This window comes from Glandiceps talaboti, chromosome 6 (assembly GCF_964340395.1).
Source record: "Glandiceps talaboti chromosome 6, keGlaTala1.1, whole genome shotgun sequence".
Lineage (NCBI taxonomy): Eukaryota > Metazoa > Hemichordata > Enteropneusta > Spengelidae > Glandiceps > Glandiceps talaboti.
Window position 1 is genome coordinate 13809900 of NC_135554.1, and position 9070 is coordinate 13818969.

General features: G+C 37.7%; 1 long non-coding RNA gene across 1 annotated transcript; it reads left to right on the forward strand.

The window, feature by feature from the left end:
• The first annotated feature begins 210 nt into the window (after positions 1-210).
• On the forward strand, positions 211-5805 carry LOC144436092 (uncharacterized). Its single transcript, XR_013480928.1, has 4 exons — positions 211-338; positions 4329-4480; positions 4878-4963; positions 5624-5805. It is a non-coding gene; the product is annotated as an uncharacterized LOC144436092 (long non-coding RNA).
• The last annotated feature ends 3265 nt before the right edge of the window (positions 5806-9070 follow it).

A 9070-nucleotide genomic window follows, 5' to 3' on the forward strand; every position in this document is an offset into this window, starting at 1 on the left:
TTTAATTTACAAAATAATTACAAAAACAAATGAAATATAATGATATCCACCATGTCATATCACCATTATTGCTAGCAGAAAATAATCGTGTAATTTTATGTTAATATCATGACTCGGAGGCGTACATAATATCCCGACGACAACAAATTGGGTCGCTATAATTATTTTCTTTATAATTGGGCTTGATCAAATGAACCCTTCCGGAGAACAGACTTTAGTTCCCTTTATAGTGTGATTGTAGATGCGTACCCACACATTTCGCCTTGAAGTTGCTATTCGTTGTGATCCATCGAAAAGAGTCTTTCTCCTTCTTTGGTAGGAGTGTTCGGTTTATTCTGGTAAGTACACTTGTTGTCAATTTGAAATTTACCTTTCAAAAACTTTCGAAGAGAGAAAAACGACAGAAGCCAGTTGAATAGAAACTGTCCTCTGGCGCGACAAAAGTATTTCGAATATTGCTATATTTTATTGTCTGGCGCGGCAAATATCTTCCTGACATTGTTACATCTTATCGTCTGGCACGACAAACATTGAAGTAAAATTGTAAAATTGTTCAACTTAACTGACATGTTTTTCGTCAAGTCAGACGACAAAATGTAGCAATGTTAGTAAGGTTCTGTCAAGTCAGACGATAAAATGTAGCAATGTTAGTAAGGTTTTGTGAAGTCAGACGATAAAATGTTACAATGTTAGTAAGGTTTCCCGCCAGACGATATTCTAAATGTGATCATTATATACTGGCTTCTATTGTAGTTTCCCCTCTAGTTTTCATTTTTATTCTTTCTGATAACCAAAAACAAACTTATGAAATATTCACTACTTTGAGATTCTTTAGACCCTATACATTTCATATATACACAGAGACAAGTAGACTGTCGACAGTCGTTCGTGCCTTTTTTACTACGTTTCATCTAAAACAAAGTCGTCGCCTCGCTCCGTAGCGCTGAATACTAACTAATGCGTCCTGATAGGAACTGCGATTGCCGAAGATCGCCGAAGGCACGAACTGTGAGTGCCGAAGGCTCGTGCCTCCGGCACTCGCTGATCAGTACGCGGTTATGGTATTGCTCCGGATAGGAGCGAGGCGACGACTTTAGTTTTAGATAAAAACGTAGCAAAAAAGGCACGACTACGAACGACTGTCGACAGTCTATGAAACAAGCAATGTGCTGGTTATCCGAGACTAAACGGTCCACTTAATTTCGTCTGTGGAAAAATTTGGTGTTTATTTTGGCAACAATAGTGACAATTGTGAAATTTGTCTACACGTTAGGAGCCAAATTCATGCAGATAATATCTACATTTAATTCCCATTCAATAAAACATTTCTGCCTGAACTGTTTTAGTTAGAATTAAAGCGCAAATCAATCGATCTTATGCATGCTACTTGGGGTCACACGTTACTACAATCATGAACAATCCTAGACAGTAACACAGGCCACTCAAACAAACCTTTTCTTACAAGATATTTACGAAAGATGTTTTCCTCGACTGAACTCTGGCACCATGCAAATAAGCCATTTCCACATCGCATATCGTGTTTTTCGTCAAACAATGCGCCTATATATATAAACATGTATGTAATAGATAGTCAACGAGTTCGGGAGGGTTATCATGTGCCAATAAACAAGGGGGCGCAGCCCCCGAGTTTTTGGCACATAACCCTGCCGAACGAGTTGTCTATCTATTACATACATGTTTATATATATAGGCGCATTGATTCAAAATGCTCACATTCACTATCGCTAATTTGCTAGACGACATGTTTGTGAAATGCATTCTGGTTTTAAAACTTTTCAAAAGCGTCTGCAAACACCTTAAAATGACCCTTTTTCAGTCACTTCCCTTCGGATTTACTTCGAGAGTTTTCGGGTATTTCCGGTCCCACCTAGACCACGGGATTTTATGACGTCATAAAGAGACATGGATAGCACATAGCCTATGGCGAGCGTAGTCACTAGGTGAACAAAACTCAACAGCATTGTGAAAAAATACATTGCTAGTGGTTGTAACAGACATCAGTAAACAAAAACTACACTCTACATGTCTTATTAACCAACATTTACCGATATTTACTCACACTTTCTGACTAATTGGCAGTGTCTGTTGGTATAAATGCTAAAATATGATCTCCCCATATTATGGCAAAATAAATCAAAAACGGCTAGACTAGATATATATAAACACTTGTAATGTCGCGTGTTTCACACTCATTGACTTTTATTTATCTGATTTTTTATTATTTGCCGGCAAGAAGCATTACGATACCGTGGTGACGTTTGACGGCATCCCCGGGCCAAGGACGGCATATTTTAGCCCAATCGTACTCGCGTCGCCTTTTGAACAGTGCATTTAACAACAAAGTAAACATATTTCATCTCGAATAAATATACTAGCTATTAGAATACCAATGGGAAACTTCAAGAAGGCGTATCGGGACATGTGCCACAATATATTTGTTGGTCCCATAATACACTAATTGATTCGATTTGCTCCGAGCATATGGAAGTACGCTCCGAGTCATTGCATCATGTACATGTAAATGGAACTGTGACCGACCTAATTTTGTTGTCCATATATAAAATGAGACTGACCTGCACATTTTTCACAGTTTTCGTTGTGGTCTTGTATTGCCACATGTTTGGCTTGTGAACACAAGTTTACATCTATTATTATCTAGGGCGTAATACTCTAGTCCGAGTCTGAAACCCATATAAAACCTAAGAAACTCGCATTCGGATCGGACAGAACAGAAGTAGGTCTCATCGACTTGTTGGGGACTCGAATTATTGCTTGTTTTTATCACGGTATACAGGTGATTATTATATATCGGTAGAGGGGTAGTGTTGTCAAGTTTTGTGCAGTCACCGCGGCCGCGGCAGTAAGCTCATATTATTACTAGGCCGCCGATCAAAGCTGAAGCAGTGTATGTACAATGTACGTATGGAATCGGGAGAGCACAGCGCACATTCGTGTCGGGTTAAATTTATCCACGTGTTGATGTAATCCATATTTATCAATCAGATATATTGTAAAATTCTTCAAGTCGTACAGAAATAACGTCTCTAAAACAAACCCTGAGAAACGGGACCGGACGTGGCTAGCCAAGTATCTAGTTGCAGGCTTTCTTTCATAACCATGTGCTGGGGTCACGACCTTGATTGCCGACGTCAATATTGTCCAATCGTATTTGATATCATGAACACATCGCGATATTTGATTTGTTGGTTTCCTAAACTGTACACTTCGAATACCATGATTCGTTACAGAATTCTTCTAATGAATATTAAATAGGCTTGTTGCATTAAATTAAGTGATATCGCAACAAGGGAAACCATACAAGTTTTCTTCCAGACGAGTTGCTAAAGTCATGTAAATGACAACACTAAACTCACGAAATGTCCTCAATTCTTTACAATTTTATTGCTGATGATATGGCAATCTAATAGCTAGTATATTTATTCAAGATAAATATGTTTACTTTGTTGCTAAATGCGCCGTTCAAAAGGCGACATCAGTGAGTATAGTCGAGTATAGTGGGCTATAATATGCTGTCGACGCCATGCCTGTCGAAGATATTGTAATGCTTCTCCTCGGCAAATAATAAAAAAAATCAGATAAATAAATTGAAACACGCGAGCGACATTACAAGTGTTTATGTATATCTACACTGTAGTCTAGCCGTTTTGATTTACTTTGCCATAATATGGGGAGATCATATTTTAGCATTTATACCCACAGACACTGCCAATTAGTCAGAAAGTGTGAGTAAATATCGGTAAATGTTGGTTAATAAGACATGTAGAGTGTAGTTTTTGTTTACTGATGTCTGTTACAACCACTAGCAATGTATTTTTTCACAATGCTGTTGAGTTTTGTTCACCTAATGACTTCGCTCGCCATAGGCTACGTGCTTTCCATGTCTCTTTATGACGTCATAAAATCCCGTGGTCTAGGTGGGACCGGAAATACCCGAAAACTCTCGAAGTAAATCCGAAGGGAAGTGACTGAAAAAGGGTCATTTTAAGGTGTTTGCAGACGCTTTTGAAAAGTTTTAAAACCAGAATGCATTTCACAAACATGTCGTCTAGCAAATTAGCGATAGTGAATGTGAGCATTTTGAATCACCTTTAAACTACGCTGTGATTGGCTCAAACGGATATATAGGTCACACGCCTAAGAAAAAGTGGGTTAAATAGCTCCATATAACCAACCGAAATGAAGGCCTCTGATTGGCCAAGTCGGTCTAGCCGTAGTATAAATATACATATTAGATAAATTATGAATATTAAATAATTACACCTTTCTATTGGACTTTCATATTCCAGTTGAATCGTGAAAACTTGACAAATGGCGGGAAGAAAAGGAACGATTATCATAATCTTCACAGCTGCAGCACTTTTATTGTTTGTCCACTCTTCTCATGGTAAAGCCTTTCCTGAAGAACGTCGATCTCTGAGTTCGAAAGGTCAGGTTCAAGGTAATGGATCATTGTCTGAATTACACTTGAATGACTGCACAGTCTATCTACCCCTAGATCATCTACCCCAATCCAGCCCTCCGCATCACATCTTTTATTTGTTTAGCTAGCTATTTAATTTCAGGGGTGGGTATAGTTGTCGAGTATATTATCAATCTTTGTTTTCGAATTGAAAGGTGCGTTATAAAAAGAGACATCAATAAGAGACATTTGCCACTGCTAAAAATCCTAAGACATACCAGACCCTACCGTAATTCGTAATCATCCGGCTTTGTTCGGCAACTTTCGGAAGAGTAGTATGATAACTTGCACCAGGCCAGGTCCACTCCCCAAAACAATCTATTTGCTTACACACTGTCGGATTGTATGTTACTTTCACTTTCTCATTTTTTTTCAGAAACAAGAGACCAGCATGTACTGAAACGTGGATGGGGATCAAATCGGAAGGGAGGGCGAGGCAAAGTCCCCGTCCCTTTTATATTTGTAAGTACATAATATTTTATCGTTTTTTGTATATTGCAAGTAATCTTCTCTCTCCCTCTAATCAGTACAGTAAGGCGTAATAAAAATTGTTTGGTTCCGGTTACCCGACCCCACCTAGTTTTTCACTGCCGACCCTAAACTTATTTTTATATATTTGAGAAAAAATAATAAAATCACAAAACTTGTGAAGTGTCGTCAGAAATAGTGGATTCGGTGACATCAACTTAAAAAAAGACAATACAACACTGTTCTTCCAATTTGTAATGACTGTACATCTGATGGGAAGAAACTAATAACACAGAGACCATGTGGAAAACAACGGAAAACATAACTACCTGAACTAGACATTCACACATGAAAAAAATATATAATAAAATGAAATAAAAAATCTACCTGCCCCACCTATTCTAAAATTGAGCGTATCGGAAACACAGATATTTTTTTTATTAGCCGGCATAAGTATGAATTTGTTATGCGCAAACGAGGTTGTAATAAGGCGAACGAGGTTGTAATAAGGTTACGTTTTCACGGCGTTTCCGGAACAAGATGGCATGATATGCAGAAGTTCAAAAAACCTAACTGGCATGCTATAATTCCACGTATTTTGAAAAAAAAATATCTAAAACTCAAGTTGTTTTTTCCTGTCTTTTATCTTCACAGAAAGGCTTTCACTTCAGATGAAGACATTTTAAACATTAATGTGAGATTCCAAGGTTTTGAACTTTGATAAACTTTTGAACTTTGAACCTTTGTTGCGTCGAATTTGTTTGTACCGAAAATTACATGTAACAACGTAAACGACTGTGTGGGTCATTGACCGATGTGTCCATGTGAAAGCTATGAGAAAGTTGACGTTTTTCTAAGTTGCCATGAGAGAAATGTAACATTGCAGTATTTGTTTATTTATATATTTTTATTTCCAGTTGATGTCCCCCTGGTGATCAATCCCAGTCTGAAATCAATTTCAACTGAAAATCATTGAAAAAGAATGGGTGTCAAATCATTCTATTGAGAAAGTGTTCGGTAATGAAAAAAAGGGTCAAATAGCTGGCTTTTTAAGGTCATACGAGGTCAAAGCCGGTCGTGCCAATACGCTGTACGCTGTCATTCCACTAAAGATAATTGCTTGTTTATAAAGAATGTATATAATTGTTGTACACTATTGTGTATACGGACACAGTTAAAGGGCTACAGTATGTAACTTTATGGCTTTTGGTAGTAGCTACTTTTGTAGGATACCAAATGACAGAACCAATGTGGTAGAACTCACACCATGATATTCAAATAGGATATAACAATTAACGACGACATGACGTATTTTTAAGGTAACCAAAAAATTCGAAAACATATTATAGTTTCAGATACCAGGCCTGTTTTGTGTACATCTGTGCAAACTCAGTCACTTCCTTCTCGCGATGGATTGATTCTGAATAGCTTCCAAATATTTCAGTGTATATCATGTATATTCTCAGTACGCTGAATTTGGTCGACAATTGGGCCATAGTCACATACTTTGCGTCTTTTTAACCTAAATATGGTGAATGGGATTTGTTGACAAAGGCAAATAATGCCTATTTAAGGATCCCTACAACAATTAGAACCAATTACTGATAGCATTTCCTATCGCCATAAATAGGACAATTATTTAAATGAATTATTATTGATGTGCCAGAAATACGCGTACGTAGAAGGCGTACCAGAGCAAAGCTCGGGGACGTACCTCAATGGCCCTAATGTTATGCCTTGTCGAATCAGTGTCTGTCGGTCGGTCTCTACCTGCCTCTGTCTGTCTGTCTGTCTGTCTGTCTGTCTGTCTTTCTGTCTGTCTGCCTGCCTGCCTGCCTGCCTGCCTGCCTGCCATCCATCCATCCATCCATCCATCCATCCATCTATCCATCTATCCATCTATCCATCCATCCATCCATCCATCCAACCATCCATCCATCCATCCATCCATCCATCCACATGTTTGAATCAGTCTGCCAGTCTGTCTCTTCCCACCTGTGTTTATCTCCGTCATGGTGATTGGGTGAGTGTGCGAGTGCGCTATGAATATGCATGATTCACGAACACGTGTCCATGTCAGTTTTCTCAGCTCTTACATTCTGTGTTTATTTTTCAATCACATGAAAAATGAAAAAGGACAAGATTTGGTATAATTTCACTTGGAAAGAGTCGATTATTTCTAGGCTGCTGCACACCTGAAGACATCTGAACCGACATCTGTGATTTGTTCTTCAGCGACTCAGTGATGACGTCACAAATACTGGTGCTAACCATGAAACAAGCTATAAATAACAACAACTTGAACGACATGGTAAAATTAACAAATTTTATTACGATCAAAATAAAAGGTGTACGCTGATAAGAATATATACTTCTACAGGGCAAGCCATGCTAGCAAGTAAATGTTTCTGATTGATTGATTGATTGATTGATTGATTGATTGATTGATTGATTGATTGATTGATTGATTGATTGATTGATTGATTGATTGATTGATTGATTGATTGATTGATCGACTAATACAGTGCGCACAGTAATTCTATATAAGTCTGGATTCGTAATGTTCGTATAAAAACATAAATGTACTCTTCAAATCACACGGTATAATAGTGGACTTTGTAACTTGTCACTTCCATCTGTCGACTTGGTATCCAAAGCGATCCTCATCATTGAATACAGGATGGTACAAAGGGAACAGGAGTTCTTCCAATAGTCTGGATTGGTCACAACAAACTGAGCTGGTATCCTAACATGGACAAGGAAAAGGACAATAGTGAATAAAATACATAGATAAACAATAAATAGATGAATGAATAAATAAATAAATAAATAAATAAATAAATAAATAAATAAATAAATAAATAAATAAATAAATAATAAAAATGAATAAATAATATAATTAATTGATTAAAAATAAATAATAAACAAATAAACAAATAATAAATAAGTAAATAAATCAATGAATGAATGAATGAATGAATTAATTAATTAATTAATGAAGACAAATGTAAATGATGCAAAGAATATGAAGAAGTCAAGATTGTTAGCTGGTGAGGACCATGGAAATAAGTTATTATAAACAAGTCTTGCCTGTGGCATGTACAATAGCGTTAAGTTTCTATACGATATAGTGACTCAACAAACATAAAAAAAAAGGTTAAACAAATGTATGCCATACAGCAGAGAGATGGATACAGAGACAGACAGACAGACAGACAGACAGACACAGACAAACACACACACACACACACACACAGACAGACAGACACACTCGTATATGGACAAAAAATTTAAGTTGGAAGCAATGCAAATACAATTCGTGTTAATTCGTTATGTATTTGGTGTTATATACGTTTCTCATTGAGAGACATAGGATAGTTAATGTAAAAGAGCAGAGTGGATACCATGATAAAAAGAACTAAGTATACTAAAATAGTGGGTGTTGGTTGCAGTAGTGATAGTGGTGGTGTGTTGGTGATGTTGATGGTGTCGGTGGTGATGTAAATGGTGGTGGTTACGTTGATGGTGGCGATGTTAATGGGGGTGGTGGTGGTGGTGGTGGTGGTGGTGGTGGTGGTGGTGGTGGTGGTGGTGGTAATGTTGGTGGTGGTATGTTGGTGGTACCGGTGGCGGCGGCGGCGGCGGCGGTGGTGGTGGTGGTGGTGGTGGTGGTGGTGGTGGTGGTGGTGGTGGTGACGTCACAACAAACCGCGTGACACTCTAAGTGATCTCTGGAAATATGCTTTCCGAGAATTCCGAAACTCTTGGTTCCCCTTGGAGGACTTGTCAAAGTTCCAAGAATTTTACGCAGAGCTATCCCTACACCAGCGATGTTAAAGAAGCGCCATCTACCACGTCACCACATACGATAGACATACTGTAAGTTTTGACTACGACTACAACTACAAGTGTACAGGGGAATAAACTTGTGATTTAAATTTACCGTATTTCAAGGCATCTCAATGTTTATAATTTAATTGTTTTATCTAGCAATATCCATGCGTGTTCAAGAACTATGTGCACTTTTATTTTTCATTTGCGTTTTCGATTTGTGAATTCTATGAATTTTTTACTCAATTTTAGAAAAATCGCCATAAAATG